At 39.1% G+C, this 25,737-nt stretch overlaps 1 long non-coding RNA gene and 1 pseudogene across 1 annotated transcript in view; one reads left to right on the forward strand and one right to left on the reverse strand.

Moving 5' to 3' along the window:
* The window catches only part of LOC112822085 (uncharacterized), a 712,470-nt gene that overhangs the window by 683,596 nt on the left and 3,137 nt on the right, over nucleotides 1-25,737 (reverse strand). The gene's annotated exons all lie outside the window — the stretch shown is intronic.
* Nucleotides 20,691-23,692, forward strand: LOC112819735 (cilia- and flagella-associated protein 44-like; annotated as a pseudogene).

A 25,737-nucleotide genomic window follows, 5' to 3' on the forward strand; every position in this document is an offset into this window, starting at 1 on the left:
GAATTTTGGCATCCATATTCACCAGGGATATCGGTCTGAAATTCTCCTTTTTGATGGGGTCTTTGCCTGGTTTGGGGATTAAGGTAATGCTGGCCTCATAGAATGAGTCTGGAAGCTTTCCTTCTGTTTCTATTTTTTGAAAGAGCTTCAGGAGAACAGGTATTATTTCTTCTTTGAATGTTTGGTAGAATTCCCCAGGGAATCCATCAGGCCCTGGTCTCTTGTTTTTTGGGAGGATTTTGAACACTGCTTCAATCTCATTACTGGTTATTGGCCTATTCAGGTTGTCAATTTCTTCCTGTTTCAGTTTTGGTAGTTTATACGTTTCCAGGAAGGCATCCATTTCTTCCAGGTTGCTTAATTTATTGGCATATAGTTGTTGATAATAATTTCTAATAATTTTTTCTATTTCCTTGGTGTTAGTCGTGATCTCTCCCCTTTCCTTCATAATTTTATTAATTTGGGTCCTTTCTCTTTTCTTTTGGATAAGTCTGGTCAGTGGTTTATTGATCTTACTATTCTTTCAAAGAACAAGCTTCTAGTTTCGTTGATCTGATCTACTGTGTTTCTGGTTTCTAATTCATTGATCTCTGCTCTAATCTAAATTATTTCTCTTCTAATGTGTGGCTTAGGCATCGTTTGTTGCTTTTCCTGTATTCTTTAAGGTGTAAAGTTAGTTGGTGAATTTGGGATTTTTCTATTTTTTTGAGTGAGGCTTGGACGGCTATGTATTTCCCCCTTAGAACTACCTTCGCAGTATCCTATAGGTTTTGGACCAATGTGTTTTCGTTCTCATTGGTTTCCATCTAAGAAAAACTCACAGCCAATATCATCCTCAATGGAGAAAAGATGAGAGCCTTTCCCTTAAGATCAGGAACATGTCAAGGATGCCCACTCTTGCCACTATTGTTCAACATAGTACTAGAAGTCCTGACAACAGCAATCAGACAACAAAAAGAAATAAAGGGCATTCAAATTGGCAAAGAAGTCGAACTCTCTCTCTTTGCAGATGACATGATACTTTATGTGGAAAATCGAAAGAACTCCACCCCCAAATTACTAGAACTCATACAGCAATTCAGTAATGTCGTAGGATACAAAATCAATGCACAGAAATCAGTTACTTTCTTATACACTAACAATGCAACTATAGAAAGAGAAATTAGAGAAACAATTCCATTTACAATAGCACCAAAAACCATAAGATACCTTGGAATAAACCTAACCAAAAAGATAAAGGATATATACTGTAGGAACTACAGAACACTCACAAAAGAAATTGAAGAAGACACAAAAAGATGGAAAAACATTCCATGCTCATGAATCGGAAGAATAAACATTGTTAAAATGTCTATGCTACCCAGAGCAATCTATTCCTTCAACATTATCCCAATCAAAGTTCCAATGATATTTTTCAAAGTGCTGGAACGAACAATCCTAAAATTTGTATGGAACCAGAAAAGACCCCGAATCACCAAGGAAATGTTGAAAAAGAAAAACAAAGCTGAGGGCATCACGTTGCCAGATTTCAAGCTACATTACAAAGCAGTGATCACCAAGACAGCATGATACTGGCACAAAAACAGACATATAGACCAATGGAACAGAAAAGAGAGCCCAGATATGGACCCTCAACTCTATGGTCAAATAATCTTCGACAAAGCAGGAAAAAATATGCAATGGAAAAAAGACAGTCTCTTCAATAAATGGTGTTGGGAAAATTAGACAGCTATATACAGAAGAATGAAACTCGACCATTCTCTAACACCATACACAAAGATAAACTCAAAATGGATGAAAGACCTCAACGTGAGACAGGAATCCATCAAACTCCTAGAGGAGAACACAGGCAGTAACCTCTTCGACATCGGCCACAGCAGCTTCTCTCAAGATACATCTCCAAAGGCTAGTGAAGCAAAAGCAAAAATGAACTTTTGGGACTTCATCAAGATAAAAAGCTTCTGCATGGCAAAGGAAACAGTCAACAAAACAAAGAGGCTACCCACAGAATGGGAGAAGATATTTGCAAATGATACTACAGACAAAGGGTTGATTTCCAAGATTATAAAGAACTTCTCAAACTCAAGACCCAAAAAACAAATAAGTCATAAAATGGGCAAAAGACATGAACAGACACTTCTCCAAAGAAGACATACAAATGGCTAACAGACACATGAAAAAATATTCATCATCATTAGCCATCAGGGAAATACAAATCAAAACCAAACTGAGATACCACCTTACACCAATTAAAATGGCAAAAACTGACAAGGCAAGAAACAACAAATGTTGGAGAGGTTGTAGAGAAAGGGGAACCTTCTTACACTGTTGGTGGGAATGCAAGTTGGTACAGCGACTTTGAAAAACAGTGTGGAGGTGCCTCAAAAAATTAAAAATAGAGTTACCCTATGACCCAGCAATTGCACTACTGGGTATTTACCCCAAAGACACAGATGTAGTGAAAAGAAGGGCCATATGCACCCCAATGTTCATAGTGGAAATGTCCGCAATGGCCAAACTGTGGAAAGAGCCGAGATGGCCTTCAACAGATGAATGGATAAAGAAGATGTGGTCCATATATACAATGGTATATCTAACTCAGCCACCAGAAAGGATGAATACCCAACTTTTACATCAACATGGATGGGACTGGAGGAGATTATGCTAAGTGAAACAAGTCAAGCAGAGAAAGTCATTTATCATATGGTTTCACTTATTTGTGGAACATAAGGAATAGCATGGACATTAGGAGAAGGAAGGGAAAAATGAAGGGGGGGAATCGGAGGGGGAGATGAACCATGAGAGACTATGGACTCCAAGAAACAGACTGAGGGTTTTAGAGGGGAGGGGGGTGGGGGGAATGGTTGGCCCGGTGGTGGATATTAAGGAGGGCATGTACTGCATGGAGTACTGGGTGTAATACGAAAACAATGAATCATGACATCACAAACTAATGATGTATTCTATGGTGACTAATATAACATAATAAAATAAAATAAATTTTTTAAAAAATTAGTAAAAACAAACAAACAAAAATAAGGCAAAAATTGTTATTAGAGGGGTGCCTGGGTGGCTCAGTCAGTTAAGCGTCTGCCTTCAGCCCAGGTCATGATCCCAGGGTCCTGGGATCGAACTCACATCAGGCTTCCTGCTTGGTGAGGAGTCTGCTTCTCCCTCTCCCTCTGCACCCCGCCCCAGCTTGTTCTCTTTCTCTCTCTCTCTCTCTCTCAAATAAATTAAATATTTTAAAAATTGTTACTACAGACAAAGAATGACATTTTATAATGATAAAAAATGTCAACCAAGAGGACATAACATTTATAAATACATATGCATCTAACAACGGAGCCCCACAATGCAGGAATAAAAAACTGACAGAATTAAAGAAAGAAACAGATAATTCAACAGCACTAGTTGGAAATTTCAATACCCTCCTTTTTTTTAATAATGGACAGAAGAGCTAGACAAAAAAATCAGTAAGGAAACTGAAGCCTTAAACAACACTATAAATCAATTAGACCTAACAGACATCTATAGAGTGCTCCGTTCTGTAACAGGAAAATACATATTCGACTCAAGTACACATGGAATATTCTCTAAAATAGACCATATGTTAGTCCATAAAACAATTCTCATTAATTTAAGGAATTGAAATCATACAATGCATATTCTATGACAACAATGGAATGAAACTAGAAATCAGTAACAGAAGGAAATTAGGGAAATTAAACAACACACTCCAAAATAACCAATGGGTCAAAAGAAATCAGAATGGAAATTAGAAAATACTGTGAGATTAATAAAAATAAAAATACCACTTATAAAAACATGGAATTGAGTCAAAGCATGACTCAGAGGGAAATTTATAGCTGTAAATGCCCTCATTAAAAAGGAAGTTTGACTCTGCATATTTCTACACCCTCCCCTTTAGTGACTACACTCTGATAATCTTAAAATAGCATCTGAAACATTTAAAAGCCTTCTGTAGTACATGGCCATTTCTTGACTACTATATTTCCATGTAAAGAGTATGTATTTTCATCATTCACATGTAAGACAGGACTGGAAACTCTGTCCCCTTCCTACCTTTGTTCCACCTGATCTTCACCAGAAGGGTGGGACAGGATTCCCTCTCCCCTTGATCTCTTTCATCCCACCCCATGCGCACACCAAGTGGAAAGGAGAAATTTACCATAATAATAAATTAACTGCACCAGGAAGGTTTTGTTTGTTCAACAGGTCTCCAGTTTGGAGAATGTGAATATCCAGGACAAGACAGAAGCCTGGTAGAGGGAGGGGTAAAATGGGAAGAAAACAGAACAAGAGGGAAACAGACTTCCTAGTGCCCTAGGTAGTGAATTCTCAACTGTCTGAAAGGTGACCTGAGGAAAGAAGAAGGAGAAGTTCACAGAACTCATTCAACTCCAAATTTATCCTTGATTCTGTCTAATGAATGCTTTCTGGTATCTGAGACTGAGCCCTTATGTCTTTCTAACTATGGCAGTTTATTTGTTATAAACTACATTCCAGTTTATAGAGAATGAATGATTCGTTAATTCCATTTTTCTTTTCATTTCTTTAACCCTCACTAAGCCCTCACATGCAAGCTAATCCTACTCTGCTACCTGACAGACTCCTTTCAATGGCATCACTGCTTCACTGTTATGTTCCTTTTACAAAACCCTTCAACTATGATCTAATCATCTCAACTCAGAATAAAGAAATGCAAGCATAAATGAACTATGTCTTTAAAATAAAAATTTTTTACAGTTTATATAGCATCATTATTTTTAACAATATCCTTGTTTCTGAGAGTATTGATCTCACCTCTGGGCTAATGGCTGCCAAATTTGATTTTTTCCATACTAAATTCTAACTCACACTCCATAATTCCACTTGCCTACTGAACTTTCATTAGATGTCTCATTGTCACAGCACCAAACTACTTAACTTAAATGGCACTTCATTCCCACAGAGTTCTCAGTGCCAAACCCTCTCAGGGCCATTCTGTGTCTCACTTGTCACTGGGAATTAGAAGAGCTTTGGTGATGCCCTCATTTCAATAAGCCCATCATTAAAGCAACAACTTCAGCTTCTGCCTGAAGTTCCTCTCTCCACAGGGCTCAGCCTCAAATCCAAAGTACCACGCTCTGCTCCTCCCCATTTCCAGTCACATCCAACCACAATCCTTATGCAATTAAACTCCATGACAGTTTATCCCACAGGCATACATATAAATCTGTTAAGGGTTGCAGTAATATCACTGCAAACTAGTTTGTTCTCTCTCTTTCTCCCTCCACCCTCCTCTCTCCCTCTCCTTCTTTCCTCCCTCATCAACTAAATTCAAATGCCACATAACCTTGTATAAGAGCTCCCAAGGAAAATTATATCCATGAAGCCAGAGATCCCTCACTACCATTCAACTGGGTTCCTCCTCACTGGAAGTAAATGGGATAACGATCATTTGTGCTTTCAAGCAAGGTATGCAAGATTTTCTATATCCATTTCCAAAAAATAAGCAATATTTTTGCAACAAAGGAAAAATCTTGTAATTTCTTCAAGTTTTTTGTTAAGAGCCTTTATTTGTTTAAAATCAGATCTTGCTAGTTTTTTTTATAATTGCTATAAAGAACAGGGAAACTGTATTTCAGTGATGGTGGCAAAAGTAATTCAGATCATCCTACCAACAAAGGAAAACTGGAAAGAATAGATAACACACATAAAACATTGACCTGGATGGGTCAGGAGAGCTAACAAGATTAAAAAATAAATTATCTGAGATATTGGAGAAGTCAGAGATTCAGAAAGGAAGCCAAACATTGCCTCTTTTGCCTTGATGGCATTTGTCAACTTTGGGTCAGGTGACTGAGATACTGAAGAACACTTTTTGACAGGCTTAGCAGCAAGGATGACAAACTTGATTCCAGGCTTCCAAATGATAGGAACCCCAGCAAAACATCCACCTTTATATTGGCACTCCCAAAGAACTGGACTCAGTGATTCAGGAGAACCAGAATGAAAACCCAGCTTCAAGTCATCTGAGTGGTTCAGAAAATATAAACTGGATTAAAGTAATCCCAAAGGTAGGTTTTTGTAGACACTTGGAAGAAGGGGAAAACATCCCCTATGGAAGAAAATAACATCTCTCAAATTCCAACTAATTTCTGCAAATATTTTTCAAGTGAAATATCCAGGAGAAAATAAGCAAACATGAGAATTCAAGACAACACAAACAAGAAAGAGTATAAACAACAAACAGCTCCAGATTTGAACAGATCCACTATGAACTTAAAATAGCCATGCTTTTTTTCTCATTGAAAAGATTAAAAATGTTGTCAGTGAGATAGAAACTATACCCAGTGACCAGAAGTTTATAAAAAGCCAAACAGAGGGGCCCCTGGGTGGCTCAGTCATTAAGTGGCTGCCTTCAGCTCAGGTCGTGATCCCAGGACTCTGGGATCCAGCCCCGCATCAGGCTCTCTGCTCTACCAGAAGCCTGCTTCTCCCTCTCCCACTCCCCCTGCTTGTGTTCCCTCTCTCACTGTCTCTCTCTCTGTCAAATAAATAAATAAAATCTTAAAAAAAAAAAAAGCCAAATAGAAATTCTTGAATTGAAAAAGAACCAAAATTAAGAACTCACTTGGTATGTTTAACAGCGTACTAAACTCAGCTAATGACTCTGTAAACTGAAAGATCAGAAAAAATAGTTTAAGAATAAAGCACAGAAATAGAAAAGAATGGACAAAACAGAATTCAGAATGTGGTAAGGTTTTTTGGGGTTTTTTTTTTTTCTTTCAAGATTTTATTTAGGAGGAGCAAGATGGCAGAGGAGTAGGAGACCTAAATTTCATCTGGTCCCAGGAATTCAGCTAGAGAGGGATCAAACCATTCTGAACACCTACGCACTCAACAGGACATCGAAGAAAAGAATAGCAGCAACTGTCTGAACAGAAAAGCGACCACTTTCTGGAAGGTAGGATGTGCAGAGAAGTGAATCCAAGGCAATATTCAGGAGGATAGATGGTGGGGGAGGGGGCCTCCATCAGCTGCTACTGGCAAGTGATAGAGCCGCAGAGCACAAAAATCGAACTTTTACAAGTCTGTTCCGCTGAGGGACGTCACTCCAGCACATAAGTGGGGGGGGGGTGGAACCCTTGCTGGGACAGTATGGTCTCAGGACCCTCGGGGTCACAGAAAGACTGGGGGTGCCTGAGTGCGGCAGAGCTCCCAGGTATCGGAGCAGGGAAGCCAGCTGCAGAGACGGAGCCGAGGAGTGGGCTCGCAGCTCAGAGTTGCCATAAACCGTGATCCACGGCAGTCAGGCCACTGCTCCTCCAGCAGGGACCCAACAAGCGGCAGATGTGGGGAGACTCCCCTTCCTCCCCCAGGAGAAGCGGTTTGAGAGCACACCGCAGGGATCTGCTGGGTTTGGAGACTGCAAACGGGGTCAGGTGCCAGAGACAGAAACGCTCAGTCACAGGCCGGGTGAGCGTGGGGTGCGGCCAGAGACCGGGGAGACGGGAGTGATTGACTGTTTTCTCTGGGGGAGCACTGAGGAGTGGGGCCCCAAGTTCTCGGCTCCTCCAGACGGAGATTGGGAGGCCACCATTTCACTCTTGTCCTCCGAAGCTGAACGGAAAGCTTGCAGGGAACAAAAGCTCCCAAGAGCAAACCCGAGCAGGGTACTTACTTAGCCTGGACCCGGCAAGGGCGGGGCAATTCAGCCTCCGGCAAAGACATTTGGGAACCATGGCAACAGGCCTGTCCCCCAGAAGATCGGCAAGAACAGCCAGCCAAGACCAAGTTTACCGATCAATGAGAACGGCAGAACTCCAGCGCTAGGGGAATACTGCACATAGAATCCATGGCTTTTTCCCATGATTCTTTAGTCTTTCAAAGTTAATTTTTTAAATTTTCTTCTTTTTCTTTTTTTTCGAATTTTTCTTTTTCCCTTTTTCAACCAACATCTTATCAATCCCTTTTTTTAAAAATCTTTTTTATTTTTCATTTTTAGAGTCATATTCTATCCCCTCATAGTAGTTAACAGACCAAAATATACCCTAAATCTCTAGTGTATGGCTTTGTTCTAGTCTCCAGCCTGATCACATTCTCTCCCTTTTTTAATCCTCTTCTTTCTTTTTTCAACCAACTTCTTATCTTATCAATTCCTTTTATAAAATCTTTTATAATTTTCATCTTTACAGTCATATTCCATCCCTTCATCGTATTTACCCTTATTTTTGTACATATATCAGCTTTTCTTTCCTTAAAATTTTGGGAGGCACTTTCTTCTAACAGAGCAAAATACACCCAAAATCTAGTATGTGGCACTAATCTATGCATCAGCCTGATATTTGATCATATTCTGGTTTTTTTGTTTGTTTTATCTTTTTCTTTTTCTTTTCTTTTTTCTTTTTATTTTCTTTCCCGTTCTTTTCCCCTGGTTTCAGGTCTCTTCTGATTTGTTTAGTGTATATTTTTCTGCGGCCGTTGTTACCCTGTTAGCATTTTGTTCTCTCATTTGTTCTCCTCTGGACAAAATGACAAGATGGAAAAATCACCTCAAAAAAAAAAAGGACAAGAGGCAGTACCGACTGCCAGGGACGTAATCAATATGGACATTAGTAAGATGTCGGAACTAGAATTCAGAATGACGATTTTAAAGATACTAGCTGGGCTTGAAAAAAGCATGGAAGATACTAGAGACACCCTTTCTGGAGAAATAAAAGAACTAAAATCTAACCAAGTCGAAATCAAAAAGGCTACTAATGCGGTGCAATCAAAAATGTAGGCTCTAACTGCTAGGATAAATGAGGCAGAAGACAGAATTAGTGATATAGAAGACCAAATGATGGACAATAAAGAAGCTGAGAAAAAGAGAGATAAACAACTACTGGATCACGAGGGCAGAATTCGAGAGATAAGTGATACCATAAGACAAAACAATATTAGAATAACTGGGATCCCAGAAGAAGAAAAAAGAGAAAAGGGGCAGAAGGTATATTATATTGGAGCAAATTATAGCAGAGAACTTCCCTAATTTGGGGAAGGAAACATGCATCAAAATCCAGGAGGCACAGAGAACCCCCCTCAAAATCAATAAAAATAGGTCAATACCCCGACATGTAATAGTAAAATTTACGAGTCTCAGAGACAAAGAGAAAATCCTGAAAGCAGCTTGGGACAAGAGGTCTGTAACCTACAATGGTGGAAACATTAGATTGGCAACAGACCTATCCACAGAGACCTGGCAGGCCAGAAAGGACTGGCATGATATCTTCAGAGCACTAAATGAGAAAAATATGCAGCCAAGAATACTATATCCAGCTAGGCTGTCATTGAAAATAGAAGGAGAGATAAAAAGCTTCCAGGACAAACAAAAACTAAAGGAATTTGCAAACACGAAACCAGCCCTACAAGAAATATCAAAAGGGGTCCTCTAAGCAAAGAGAGAGCCTAAAAGTAACATAGAACAGAAAGGAACACACACAACATACAATAACAATCACCTTACAGGCAATACAATGGCACTAAATTCGTATCTTTCAATAGTTACCCTGAATGTAAATGGGCAAAATGCCTCATCAAAAGACACAGGCTATCAGATTGGATAAAAAAACAAGACCCATCAATATGCTGTCTGCAAGAGTCTCATTTTAGACCCAAAGATACCCCCATTTGAAAATGAGGGTGGAAAACCATTTACCATGTTGATGGACACCAAAAGAAAGCTGGGGTGGCAATCCTTATATCAGACAAATTAGATTTTAAGTGAAAGACTATAATAAGAGATGAGGAAGAACACTATATCATACTTAAAGGGTCTATCCAACAAGAATCTCTAACAATTGTAAACATCTACTGTAAATACAGTACAACAGATCAACAAAACTAGGAGCTTGTTCTTTGAAAGAATTAACAAGATTGATAAAGCCCTGGCCAGACTTATCAAAAAGAAAAGAGAAAGGACCCAAATAAATAAAATAATGAATGAAAGAGGAGAGATCACAACCAACACCAAAGAAATACAAACAATTATAAGAACATATTATGAGCAACTCTATGCCAGCAAATTAGATAATCTGGAAGAAATGGATGCATTCCTAGAGAAGTATACACTACCAAAACTGAACTAGGAAGCAATAGAAAACCTGAACAGACCTATAATCACTAAGGAAATTGAAGCAGTCATCAAAAATCTCCCAACAAACAAAATCCCAGGGCCAGATGGCTTCCCAGGGGAATTCTACCAAACATTTAAAGAAGAACTAAATACCTATTCTTCTGAAACTGTTCCAAAAAATAGAAATGGAAGGAAAACTTCCAAACTCGTTTTATGAGGCCACCATTACCTTGATCCCCAAACCAAAGACCCCATCAAAAAGGAGAATTACAGACCAATATCCTTGATGAACATGGATGCAAAAATTCTCACCAAAATACTAGCCAATAGGATCCAACAGTGTATTAAAAGGATTATTCACAATGACCAAGTGGTATTTATTCCTGGGCTGCAAGGTTCGAACTGAGCCGAAGGCAGTCGCCCAACCATCTGAGCCACCCAGGCGCCCGATATGAGGAATTCTTAATCTCAGGAAACAAACTGAGGGTTGCTGGACTGGTGAGGGTGGGAGGGATGAGGTGGCTGGGTGACAGACTTTGCGGAGGGTAACGTGCTATGGCGAGCACTGTGAATTGTCTAAGACTGTTGACTCACAGACCTGCACCTCTGAAACAAATAATACATTTATGTTAAAAGGAGAAGGAGGAGGAGGAGGAGGAGGAGGAGGAGGAGGAGGAGGAGAAGGAGGAGCAGAAGATAGCAGGAAGGGGAAAATGAAGCGGGGGAAATCGGAGGGGGAGACGAACCATGAGAGACTATGGACTCTGAGAAACAAACTGAGGGTTCTAGAGGGGAGGGGGGTGGGGGGATGGGTTAGCCTGGTGATGGGTATTAAAGAGGGCACGTACTGAATGGAGCACTGGCTGTTACACACAAACAATGAATCATGGAACACTACATCAAAAACTAATCATGTAATGCATGGTGATTAACATAACATAATAAAATTTAAAAATTAAAAATTAAAAAAAATTTTTTAAAGATTTTATTTAAATTCAAGTTAGTTAACATGTAGTGTAGTATTAGTTTCAGGGGCAGAATTCAGTGATTCATTACTTGTATATAATACCCAGTGCTCATTACAAGTGTCCTCCTTACAGAGTGTGTTGATTTTAAAATATATCCAAAAATTATTTGGCATTTGTCCTCCCAAAAGGTACAGCCTAATTCCTCTCCTCCTGACTGTGCGCTGGACTTAATAATTCTCTTCTAACAAATGGAATATGGTGGAAGTAACAGTGTAAGACTTCCAAAATTAGGTCACAGAAGGCATTACACTCTCTTCCTTGCACTCTGTCTCATTTCACTTTATCTGAAGATAGCCAGATGTCATATCCTGTGACACACAAGCAGCCTTATGAAACATACCGTCCATGTGGTAAGGAAATGAGACCTCCTTTCAAGAGCCATATGAGTAAGCCATCTTGAAAGAGTTCCCTCTAGCCACATAAAATCTTTAGATGACTACAGCTCTGGCCAACATCAACTATAACCTCATGAGAGAGCTTGAGCCAAAATGATGGTTGCTCCATAATTCCTGATCTAAAGAAACTGTGTAATAACTAATATTTGTTGCTTTAAGCTATAAATTTTGGGTTGATTTGTTAGTCATAGATAACAAATTCACAGAGTAAAAGAAAGCAGATACAGTAAGAAATTTTTACATGCATCTAACTAGGGTTTCAGAATAAGAGAAAATACTAAACAGGGTAAAAATAATACTAGAGAAATATGCCTGAGAATTTTTCAAGCTGAAAACAAAAATCCATAGGTTCATGAAGAAAAACTATCCCCAAGAAATGCAAATTTTAAAAAATCTATATCTAGGTATATTATATTTAAATTGCTAGAAAAAAGATAAAAACTTAAAAGCACATACCCCCAAAATTATATAAGTACAAAATTATCCTGAGACCTTTCTTCTTACCAGAATACAATGAGAGCTGGAGACAATGAAATGGTCTATTTAAAGTGATAAAAGAAATGTACTATTAATCTACAATTATATACACAGTAAATATATCCTTTAATAAGTAAGACAAAATAAAGATATTTCCAAGCAAACAAAAATTGTAGGTCATCAACAGGCCTGCAATAAAGAAATACTAAAAGTATTTCTTCAGGTGGAAGGAATATGACCACAGGAAGAGACATGGAAATGAAGAAAAGAAAAACAAAAAAATAAAGAACAATAGAGATGATAACTATATGGGTAAATCTTAGTGAATATTAATGGTATAAAATAAAAATAAAGTTTTCAGTATTTAAAATACATGTATAATTAAAATACATGACAACACAAAAGGCAGGAAGGGAAAAGAAATGGCATAAGTATTAACGTATATTAGATTCTAATAAGTTGAGATCCATGCTGTTCTATCAAGAGTAGCCACCACAAAAATTGTAAAAGAGTATGTAACCAACAAGTAATGGAGGAGCAGAAATGGAATTTTTTAAAGACTTTATCTACTGTGCAGAAGCTTTTTATCTTGATGAAGTCCCAAAAGTTCATTTTTGCTTTTGTTTCACTTGCCTTTGGAGATGTGTCTTGAAAGAAGTTGCTGTGGCTCGTGTTGAAGAGGTTACTGCCTATGTTCTCCTCTAGGATTTTGATGGATTCCTGTCTCACATTGAGGTCTTTCATCCATTTAGAGTTTATCTTTGTGTCTGGTATAAGAGAATGGTCCAGTTTCATTCTTTTGTATATAGCTGTCCAATTTTCCCAGCACCACTTATTGAAGAGACTGTCTATCCAATGCATAGTTTTTCCTGCTTTGTCAAAGATTATTTGACCATTGAGTTGAAGGTCCATTTCTGGAGTCTCTATTCTGTTCCATTGGTCTATATGTCTGTTTTTGTGCCAATACCATGCTGTCTTGGTGATCACAGCTTTGTAATATAGCTTGAAGTCGGGCAACATGATGCCCCCAGCTTTTTCTTTTTCAACATTCTCTTGATGATTTGGGGTCTTTTCTGTTTGCATACAAATTTTAGGATTATTTGTTCCATCTCCTTGAAAAATGCCAATGGTATTTTAATAGGGATGGCATTGAAAGTGTAGATTGCTCTGGGAAGGATAGACATTTTAACAATGTTTATTCTTCTGATCCATGAGCATGGAATGTCTTCCCATCTTTTTGTGTCTTCCTTAATTTCTTTCATAAGTGTTCTGTGGTTTCTAGAGTATAGATCCTTTACCTCTTTCGTTAGGTTTATTCCTAGGTATCTTATGGTTTTCAGTGCTATTGTAAATGGAATTGATTCCTTAATTTCTCTTTCTACAGTTACATTGTTAGTGTATAGAAAAGCAACTGATTTCTGTGCACTGATTTTGTATCCTGCCACATTGCTGAATTGCTGTATGAGTTCTAGTAACTTGGGGGTGGAGTCTTTGGGGTTTTCCACATAAAGTATCATGTCATCTGCAAAGAGAGAGAGTTTGACTTCTTCTCTGCCAATATGAATGCCTTTTATTTCTTTTTGTTGTCTGATTGCTGAGACTAGGATTTCTAGTACTATGTTGAACAATAGTGGCGAGAGTGGGCATCTGTGTCATGTTCCTGACCTTAAGGGAAAAGCTCTCAGCTTTTCCCCATTGATAATGATATTCACTGTGGGCTTTTCATAGATGGTTTTTATGATATTGAGGAATGTTCCCTCTATCCCTACATTCTGAAGAGTTTTAATCAGGAAAGGATGTTGTATTTTGTCAAATGCTTTTTCTGCACCAACTGAGAGGATCAAAGGGTTCTTACCCTTTCCTTTATTAATGTGCTCTACCACACTGATTGATATGCAAATGTTGAACCACCCTTGCATCCCAGGAATAAATCCCACTTGGTCATTGTGAATAATCCTTTTAATGTATTGTTGGATCCTATTGGCTAGGATCTTGTTGAGTATTTTTGCATCCATGTTCATCAGGGATATTGGTCTGTAATTCTCCTTTTTGATGGGGTCTTTGCCTGTTTTGGGATCAGGGCAATGCTGGCCTCATAGAAAGAGTTCGGAAGTTTTCCTTCTGTTTCTATTTTTTTGAAACAGCTTCAGTAGAATACGTATTAATTCTTCTGTAAATGTTTGGTAGAATTCCCTTTGGAAGCCATCTGGCCCTGGACTCTTGTTTTTTGGGAGCAAAAAATGGGCAGAAGACATGAACAGACACCTCTCCAAGGAAGACATACAAATGGCTAACAGACACATGAAAAAATGTTCAACATCACTAGCCATCAGGGAAATACAAATCAAAACCACAATGAGATACCACCTTACACCAGTTAGAATGGCAAAAGTTAACAAAACAGGAAGCAACAAATGTTGGCAAGGATGTGGAGAAAGGGGAACCCTCTTACACTGTTGGTGGGAATGTAAGCTGGTACAGCCACTTTGGAAAACAGTATGGAGGTTCCTCAAGATGTTAAAAATAGAGCTACCCTACAACCCAGCAATCATACTACTGGGTATTTGCGCCAAAGACACAGATGTAGTGAAAAGAAGGGGCACATGCACCCCAATGTTCATAGCAGCAATGTCCACAATAGCCAAACTGTGGAAGGAGCCGAGATGCCCTTCAACAGAAGAATGGATAAAGAAGATGTGGTCCATATATACAATGGAATATTACTCAGCCATCAGAAAGGATGAACACCCACCATTTGCATCGATATGGATGGAACTGGAGGGAATTATGCTAAGTGAAACAAGTCAAGCAGAGAAAGTTAATTATCATATGGCTTCACTTCTTTGTGGAACATAAGGAATAGCATGAAGGACCACAGTAGAAGGAAGGGAAAAATGAAGGGGGGAAATCAGAGGGGGAGACGAACCATGAGAGACTCTGGACTCTGGGAAACAAACTGAGGGTTTCAGAGGGAAGGGGGGAGGGGGGATAGGATAGCTGGGTGATGAGAATTGAGGAGGGCTTGTGTTGTGATGAGCACTGGGTGTTATACGCAACTAATGAATTATTGAACGCTACATCAAAAACTAATGATGTACTATACAGTGGCTAACTGAACATAAAAAAATAAAACAAAAAAAAATAAAGACTATTTATTTGAGAGAGAGCATGCATGCATGGGGGGGGCAGGCAGGAGGGCAGAGGGAGAGAAAGAGGAAGAAGCAGACTCCCCACTGAGAAGGGAGCCAGATGCAGGGCTCAATTCCAAGACCCTGAGATCATGACCTGAGCCTAAGGCAGATGCTTAACTTACTGAGCCACCCAGGCACCCCAGAAATGGAATTGAAAACAAAACAAAACAAAACACTTGACTAATCCAGAAGAAGATGAGAAAGGACACTGTAGGTAATTTCTCTGCTCAGGTTCTCACAAGGCTGAAACCAAGATATCAGCCTGGGCTGCAATCTCATCTGAGGCTTGGGGGCCTCTTCCCAACTCAGTGAAGTTGTTGGCAGAATTCAGTTCTTGCAGGTGTAGAACTAAAGCCCCATTTTCTTACTGGCTGTCAGTTCCTACAGGTTGTTCTCAGCTCCCAAAAGCCACCTTCAGGTCCTAACCATAGGCCTTTTGAAACATGACAGCTTATGTTTTCAAAGCAAGCATGAGAATCTCACTCTGGTCTGCTACAACAGTTTCTTACAGAAAGTACTATAACCACAGGAATGACTATCTAATCACCTTTGCCATATTACCTAATCTAATCAAGGGGCGATGAGCCCACTGTGTTCACAGGCCCAGCCCACACCCATGGGGATAAAATCATAGAGCAGGTGAACACCAGTGCCTAGGATTCTTGGGAACCATCTTAGAGTTTGACTTACCACAGTGTGGACTGTGGGGAGGGAGACAATATAAAGGAATAGGAAAACCTTGAATGCGCACATAGTAAGTGGAAAAGGTAATAAAACAGATTGAGGAATGGTGGCAAGAGGAAAAAGAGCTGAGCAAACAACACTGAGGGGAACTGGGAGAGCTAAAAGCTTTGTTTGGCAATGGATTTTGTGTGAGGCAGACAGTATTCTTCTATTAAGAACTTAGTCCCTCTTTAAATATTCTCTTCAGAGATTGCCATAAATATCTTAATTTCTTTCAACAAATTGTATGTGTACTTATTTTTGTTTCTAATTTTTACATTTTACTTCACTGTTGTTCCTATTAATGCAAATCTGTGCTCAGAATGAAACAACATGAGGCAACATTACTTTGATTACACTGGAAATATCAGACTTAGGACTCAAACAGACCTTAAATCAAATCTCTAGTCCTTCACTTACTGGCTAAATTATCTTTTTAAACCACCACTAATGTGCCCATGCTAACTGATGTTGCTTACTTTAGTGGGTGATCAAGATACTGCCTCTAGTAGACTGGTTTATCTGCAATAATCTGGTTAAGTGACAGCTGTGATCACCAGCCTATCCAGATTGACAACAAAATAACTAAACACAGTTAATTGCTTCCTTAAATTCCTTATGGACAAATTCCTTAAGGATAAATTCCCTAATGTCCCTATGGCTGTACGTATTAAAGAGGATATCTATTACTGTCTGAAGTATATACTAAATGTCAACTTCTAGGGGCACCTAGGTGGCTCTGTTGGTTAAGTGGCTACCTTCAGCTCAGGTCACGATCCCAGGGTCCTGGGATGGAGCCCCACATGGGGCTCTCTGCTCAGCGGGGAGCCTGCTTCCCCTCTCCCCTCATTGTGCTCTCTCTCTCTCTAATAAATAAATAAAATCTTTGATAAATGTTGGCTTCTAGTATTATAATTTTTATTATTTCTTCTACCCTGGTAAACCAAGTAGCAAATATTAAGTGGTGATCTGAAAAACAGAAAAGTGCAGTTGAGACATGTCAGGAAGGGAGCTCATATTAAGATCATGCTTCCCAGCCAAGACTGCAAAAGCACCACAGGGGCTGAGGTTGCTGTCTATCTTATTCATTGATGTTTTCTCAGAGCTTTGCACATAATAACTGCTCAATGAATACAATATTTAATAAATGAAAACAATATTGTATGTACAGAATACAATACATTGTATTGTGTTTATAGTGCACAATGGCCTTATTAAGGGGTCCAGCTTCAGAGTAAAGGTGGAAGACCTACCTGTCAGAAAGTCAAGGGTTGGAAGAGCTTGGAAGGGTTGGGAAATAAATTATGTTCTTGCTGAAAGATATTATAAGTAATAGATTCATTCATTTTACAAATATCCTTTGGCTACTTTCTATGTTCAGATATTACAATAGATGTTGTAAAGTATATGAGACATGATTTCAACTGTCAAGAATCTTCAGTCCAATAGAGAAAATACTCATATACCACTAATTACTATACAAGGCTAGATGTGGTAAGTGGCATGTGTAACACAAACAAAATTGTACAGAAGTTCAGAGAAAGGAGAGATCACTTTAGACCATGGATTGGCTAACTAAGGCCCATGAGCCAAATTCATCCTGCGACTTGTTTTTGTCAAGGTCCATGAGCTAGTTTTCACATTTTGATAAAACAAAGAATAAATAGACTATAGGTGGCCTACAAAGCCTAATTTTACTATCTGTTCCTCTACATAAAGTTTGTGGACACCTGTTCACAATGAACAAAAAAGAATAAACAAAGACAGCTTCAGAGAAGGTACATTTGATTTGGGCCTTTAACTGATGGACAGAGATAAGACTGGGAAAGGGCACTTGGAATAGAGAGAATGACTTGAGTAAAAGCCCAGGGGCAGTGAACTTCAAAGCACATCTAGAGGACGATGGTGATGCATCCTATTTGGCAGGATGATGAGGTTTATGTAGGGAGAGGTGTAAGAGTATGGAATGACTGTCTGTGGTGGGTGGGCTAAGGAAGTTGACTATGCAATAATGAAGGACATCATACTCCATTTTTCATGGAGTTTTTGCAGTGGCCTCTCTTCAAGGACTCTAATAAGAGTGAAGATGATTTTCACAATAGAGCATTATAGTAATGAGATTTTTATGACAATTAGCCAGAAACAAATCCCATGCTTCATTCTGGCCACCAAATAACTTATGATGGCAACATGTATTCTCCTAACTTCAGCCTACGTCAAACTGAAACTCCCAAACGGGTGCCTAAAGACACCTCGCTTTATTTTATCTCATCTCCTCCATCTTCTACCTCCCTGAAAATGTGATTTAAAATGGGACTTCAGACAGACCCTCCAGTGTAGCTTTGTTTCACATGACACTATGTTATTAATGCATGACACTATATTATTAATAATATTCACCAACAAGTCTCAGACCCACTATTTCACTCTCATTTAGTGGCAATCTCTTGCAATCAAATAATTGTGCTTGTCTGTCTGGCCCCAGCACAAGATGCACTTACACAGGCTGTTCTGTTGGTCAGTTCCATTTGCTGACAGCTCAGCAGGGAGGGCTTGATTTATTCAATGCATAAAGCTGCTACATACAAGTGAAACCCTGGCTAGGGAAGGGGGAAAAAGAACTGAGAAATGCAACAGAAAAAGACATGCAAAGATGGAATGAAATGGAGGATTGAATGGAAAATCTCCATTTGCAAAAAGATGCCAAGGCTACCCCAATTGCCAAGTCCCCTGAAATACTGAGTGCCTCAATTTTCCTTCCTCATAGACTGAGAGCAAAGCCTTTATCCACAAATACATGCCTCCTAAGTGCTGTCACCCTGGTCAAACATATTTCAGTTCTCTGACTGGCCCTCTACTCCTACTCCAAACTAAATAAGGACAACAGTTCTTGTAATTAAAAAAGCAAAGTAGGAAATCAAACTAAAACAGATGCAGTGAGGAAAAAATGAAACAACTTGAGAAAAGGGGAGAGAAAAATCACAGGAGAAATAGCTATGAATTATTTTATAATAGCCACAGGGCAGGGTGAGCTCAGCTGACTGGGTGCAGATGACTGGAGTAGAGTGGCTGGACCTTGGGCCCTCCCTTCTGGCTTTGCTGCACTCCCTCCACTTCTCTGCTACCCTAGTCTTCATATGACTCCTACCTGGGCCTGTCCTTTGTCCCTGTTGCTTGAAATCTCTTCTTCCTTGCTTTCTGTACCCCATTAAAGTATTCCTTTTACTAGTTATAACCTCAAAACGATCTCTTAAAATACTTCAGAGAGAGCTGTAGACCACAGTTCAGTGTGATCATCTACCAAGAATAGTCATATCCAAACAGGGGACAACAAGATGAATTCCCAATGGTAGATTATCAGGTGATGGCAGGATCACTGGAGGAAAAGAGGGAAGGAATAGGATAAGCAGAGGTGGAATGAAGGAGGAAAGGAAGAAAATATTTACTGAGTGCCATTTAGTTTTACACAGAGCATTATGTGAGCAAATTCCCCAACAATACTCCCTAGACTAAATGGCTGCTAGTTAGGAACTTCAACTCCATTAATCCAGATCTGAGATAATTCCTAAAAACAATGGTCAGGAAATACAGGGAAAGGCAATTCTGTGACCCTCTTATCGCTCATCTTATGACCCTAACATTATACACAGCTGGAAAGTGGACAGCAAGGGTGGGCAGGTACTGGACTCTGCCAGGGCTTTAGAAGTCAGTAAGCTCCTCTGAGGCCCTATGTTCTCATTACTAAAGCAATGCCATTGGGGGAAAAAATGGTATCTATACTTTCTTCTCATTTTTACATTATATAATTTATTAATATGCTATCTAATTAATATTATTAAAATTATTGAACTAAAGTATTAACTATATGATTATGTGATTCAATGAACTGTCTGATTTCCCCTTCTATAAGGTCATTCCTATAGCAGATAAATATGCTTTTATTTCTTCTATCTTAAAACAAAAACAAAAACAAAAAACTCTCCTTACATTGCTTCTGCCTCTGGGTACTATCCTAATTCTCAAATTCCGTTCTCAGCAAAATTCTTTTTTTTTTTTAAGATTTTATTTATTTATTTGACAGAAAGAGAGACAGTGAGAAAGGGAACACAAGCAGGGGGAGTGGGAGAGGGAGAAGCAGGCTTCCCGCTGAGCAGGGAGCCCGATGCGGGGCTCGATCCCAGAACCCTGAGATCATGACCTGAGCCGAAGGCAGTCGCTTAACCAAGTGAGCCACCCAGGCGCCCTCAGCAAAATTCTTTGAAAGAGATGTCTTATAATCCATATTTCTACTCTTTCTCCTCCCATCCTCTCTTGAATCCACTCCAATCAAACTTCTGTCCCCAACACAGAACAGAAACTCTTGACAGAAATGTCACCAGTGATCTCTCTAGTAGTCAATTCTCAGTTGTTCTTTTGACTGTTAGCAGAATTTTACACAGTTCCTCCACCGAACACTTTCTTCATTTGGCTTCCAGGACACCACACTCACCTCGTTGCTAGTCACCCCTTTTCAATCTAATTTTCTGGTTCTTCCTTATCTCCCTGAATTCCAAACATGGAAGATTCTACAAGACAGCCCTTATTCCTCTTCTTTCTCTCTCCACTCAGGCAATGGATGATTTCATCTGTTCCATGGCCTTGGAGACTATCTCCGGGCTGATGACTCCCAGAACTCTCTCTTGACATCACACTTATACATCTAAATGCTTATGTGAAAACACTCTTTGGATACCTAGTTAAGTTCAAATTTAACATGACGAAAGTTCCCCAGCTTATTCTTCCCGAAGTCTTTCCAGTCCCATTAAGTGGCAACTCCATCCTTCCAGCTGCTCGAGACTACAGCTCTGGAGTCACTTTTGAATCCTTTCTTTTTCTCACATACTACATGTCATCCGTCAGCAAATTCTATCGGTTCTTTCTTGAACACATAAGCAGGAGTCCAGCCCTTCTTTCCATTTCCACTGTTACCATCAACTGCTAGTTGAATTATTGAAGTAGCTTCTTATAATAATCACCATCCATGCTAGAAACAGATGCAAACTATACCCAAATGGAGTAACTGAGGAGAATTTAATAAGGGGACTGTTTACAAAGGTACACACAAGATTAAGAGAAATTCACAAATGAGGGCCAACTATCCTGAGTATGGTAAGGCCACTGGGGCCAAAGAAGTCATTACTATTCTTAGACCTGAAGGAGCAAGGAGTGGGAATAATTACCTGAACACACACGCAACAGAAACTGTATTCTTCAGTGGACAAACTCAATCAGCCTGTGGCAACCACCAGGAATGAAGATGGAGAAATGAACATCATTAACTCACTGTCCTCCTACCTTCTGATCTTCTGATCATGGATATAACTGAATCCTAAGCCAGAAGAAGAGAGAGGCTCCTAACCTTGAGAAGGGATCTGGAGGGAAAAATAAATATATCCAGCAAAATATTTTCATCTGCAAAGCAGAAATAAGTATTACTGTCATGGAATAAAGTGCAATAATCTACATAAAGAATATAGCACAATGCCTGCCACATAATTTTTAGGGAAAATAACAACTCTTATTTGCCTGGCATCATATTTCCAAGTGTGGAATCTTATGGCATGAGGCTTTCCATACTTCCAATCATGACAAATTAGTGGGCTGTGAATTTAAAGGGTTTCCCAGCATTTTTTTAAGAAATAGAAATGACCAGCATATGTCTCATGAAGTAAAGATAAGTATTGTCTCAAAAACATTCAATTAAGACGAACCATGAGAGACTATGGACTCTGAGAAACAAACTGAGGGTTCTAGAGGGGAGGGGGTCAGGGGATGGGTTAGCCTGGTGATGGGTATTAAAGAGGGCACATATTAAATGGAGCACTGGGTGATATATGCAAACAATGAATTATGGAACACTACATCAAAAACTAATGATGTAATGTATGGTGATTAACATAATAAAAGAAAGAAAAACATTCAATTAAATTTAATTTAAACACACATAAAATTCAAACTTCAAATATGACTCAAGACCCAGAATGCCTCTTCTCCTTCTATTCTGAAACTACTGAAGCCTTGGCTATCTCTCCCCTCATGTATCTCATGGCCACTACTGCCTTGAACTGCTCTGTTCGAATCTATGATTCTGCTAGCAAAACTCCTTTGGCTCAAATGAAATTCAAAGTAGGAGGTACTGCCCTTGCTTATGTACCCTGACTGGTTAGCTACACATAAACACAGATTATTGTAGAATTCAAATATGGAGTTGTTCAAATTCTTGAACTTTATGATCCAAAATGACTCATAATTTTGTAGGACAGAAGAAAATTTCAAATGCAGATATTCATTTGAAACAGGTTTTCAAATCCCATACTGTTTGTGTCACTGTTTTAGCTTAGGAACATGATGGAGAAATTCTAGCTACAGGGAGTAAAGATCAAACTGTCTTCTTCTTTGAGGTAGAAAAGGATTATAAGTCAATCGATTATATTATATAATATGGATGTGTTTGCCAGTTAACATGGTCTTCAATCTCCCATCCTGAAAGTACTTCACTGCTTATCTGTGAGAATGACCATGTTCTTGAAACTCCATTTCCAACTACAAAGGAGGAAAAGGGGGACCTGGGTGGCTCAGTCAGTTAATCATCTGCCTTTAGCTCAGGTCATGATCCCAGGGTCCTGAGATCAAGTCCCATGTCGCACTCCCTGTTCAGTGGGGAGTCTGCTGCTCCCTCTCCCTCTCTCTCCCCTCCCCCCTGCTCATGCTCTCTCCCACTTGCTCAGGCTTGCTCTCTCTCTCTCCCTCAAATAAATAAACAAAATCTTTTTTAAAAAAACAAAGGAGGAAGAGGAAGATCATAATGTTGTTTCCTAGGAAATCAAAGACGTGCATAAAATGTTTCCATTTCTCAAGTGTCAAATTTAAGATTCTGAGATTAATAGAAACAGAAAAGAGAAAGAAACAAATGGAGTCAAAGGAAAAGGAAAGGAGGAAAAGGCTAGCAGCAGAGATGGGAGAAGATGGAGAAAAGGAATTCCAGGGTCAAGAGGAGGAAGAGGAGCCATTACCGGAAATCTTTATTCCATCAATTCCCTGTCACATCCTCTGTGGACTTTACTCTGAGCCAAGGAAGTTCTGGGTTTCTTTGGGTGGCTATGACTCTGGTTTTCCATATCATTGTGAGTTCCCCCATATGACAAAAGCAGTGATATCAGAGAAAAGAAGGATGAGCATTCTGATTTTCTTCTTGAGGACACAGAGAATAATCCCAACCAAACTATCACTTTCAGCATCCCGGACTGATGTTTTGTGGAATGCAAAATAGAGAAATTCAAGTCTTAGTATTCTAAGCCAAAAAATCCTTCATTGACAAATATGGTAGACTACTGGCACTTCAATATGCACGCCAATAATTATGGTTATGGATTAAAGGCATCTATCCTAGCTTTGATGACCGTTTTTTGGTGACCACTGGAACAGGTATTAATATTTTGTTTTCACCACATTTTCTGAATTTGAGCTAAACAAAGCCATCAAAGCCAAACTGCTGTCTCCCAGGTTAGGAACTGAAGCACAGTCAACTCCAGAAGATATGGAAGATCCTAAAGCCTACAGTATTGAGAATGCCAGAAGAAAAAGAGAACATAACAAGTTAATGAAAGAAGTGGGAGAATAAAGGCTGGAAAGAGAGAACTCAAAGCTTTAAGGAATAAATTTTGGAAACTTCTAGAAATGAATGAAGAATTACCAAAGCATATGCAGTTTAAATGAACAGATTTTGATCTAGATTCCAAAATTCATGCTGAGATTGGCAGAAAAACAGCTTATAAAATTCAACAAGTGGGAAAGAAATTAGCTTGGGAAGAAGAGAAATATCAAATTGGCCTCATGAAGCTACAGAATAAATTTCATGATTCATTGGAAAATGCTACTGTTGTGGTTCATGCCATGCCAAAGTGATCACAAGATATCCTCCTATCAGCTTGTGAATCCCCCTAAGTACTCCAACTCCAAATGAGCAAGTCAATCAGAGAGAAGAACAAGCAATTTGGAGAGGATTGAAAAAGAGGGAGCTGAAAGAAAGGATATCAAAAAAGATACAGGTAGGAATATTAGTATGCCAGAATAATCAATTATAGAAAAAGGGAAAAAATTCTACCTAAAACCCTAAGAGAAATTATGGTGAAAAATCAAATTGAGAAAAGGAAGAAACATATTAAAAGCTGAAAGGGGCCCAACTTAAGATTGAGCAGTGAAAAAAAAAGAATGGAAGGAACTGTACAAGAGTAAACCTGATGATGACTATGAAGATTCCAAAGATTCTGAAGCCATCAAGGAGACCAGTTGTATATGGGAGACTTTAATCTGAAGACAGCCTTATACTATAAGATACCTCAGCCACAAAGAAGAAAGAGAAACTGGGACACCTAGATCCCATGGCCCATTCAAAGAAAATGCACATGAACAGGTGCATCCTCTCTCTTCAAGACCTCACAGTGGCTGTCATCAAGGAAATACAGTGCCTGGTATAAGAACTGAAGAGCATTCAGTTGATTCTTCACATATCCAAGCATATCCCTATTCTCCAAATCCCCCAGATATACCCAGAAGTTCCAGAAAAGAGATTTCAGTATGATGAGGAAACTCTCCTAGTTTTAAGCAACAGCACTTGAGTCAGGATGAAAAGTCAGGGTCTTGCAGGCTCAGATGGAGGATTCCTCAGACTCTCTTCTGGAAAGGACAGTGATCTGATGACATGAGATTAATCGTCTAGATCATCAAAGGCATCAACACTCAGCCTAGATACTCCAAAGTTAATGGAATTTGAAAAAGCAGATCCAACTGATGTGGAAGCTGGAGATTACCAAAAGGGATGACATTAAACACTTATACATGCAACAGTATTTGACCAACAGGATCAAAGAACTGTCGCTTTTGACGCAGAACTCTATCTCCCAAGGCATCAGAAACTAAAACTAGATACTCAGATGAAATGATCTGACCAGCACCATGTCACATTATTTCAAGAAATGTTTCTCCTCGAGAACTGTGAAAAACAGGAGAATATACTTCAAGAGCACATAATTCATGAGGCAGAGAGGAACCGGACTTGCAATGGAAAACAAATGAAACTCTTAAAGAGATGGAAGAGAAAAAGAATGAAATTGCCAAGCTCCAGGACCAAGAAAAGTCACTCTGTATGGGCTTCCAAGCTGCCACTGGAGAAAACAATAAATTTGTTAATTTCCTCATGGAAGTCTTAAAAGAGTAGTAAGTGGATGCAGAAAAAGGAGGTTGAATGAGATGCTGATGAAGTTGAGGATAATGATGAATCAAGTGAAGAAGAATCCGGCTGGGAGAGTGATGAGGATGAATATGAATCTCATAATGAGGTTTTTGATGATATTATTTGCCCAACAAATTGTGATATGGGTCTTTTTGAACTGGCCCTTCCACTCTGATAGAAAAGGATGGACACTGAGGAGGACTTAGATGAAGAAAAGAAAATTACCAATAACCTCAAAAAGAAATACGAAGCACTATCCAAAAAAGTAAAAATTGTGACAAATAACCTGAATGCAGCAAAGGAGGCCCTAGAAGTTTACCAATTAGAGACACAGCAGTGGCTGTATGAACTGCTGGTTATGATTCCACTCAAGCTCCCCTGGATAGAGCATGTAGTATTTGGAGAAATACCTAATGATCTTTCTGGAACCTTGGTCTTTTCTAACCATTTCTTGGGATGGCTGCAAGAACAAATTGTATGACTCCATGAGGAAAATTCCAAGCAACAAAAACTTAACAAAGAATGTTGG

The sequence above is a fragment of the Callorhinus ursinus genome, unplaced genomic scaffold, assembly GCF_003265705.2.
Source record: "Callorhinus ursinus isolate GAN/ISIS: 27379988/994484 unplaced genomic scaffold, GSC_fseal_2.0 scaffold1, whole genome shotgun sequence".
Classification (NCBI taxonomy): Eukaryota; Metazoa; Chordata; class Mammalia; order Carnivora; family Otariidae; genus Callorhinus; species Callorhinus ursinus.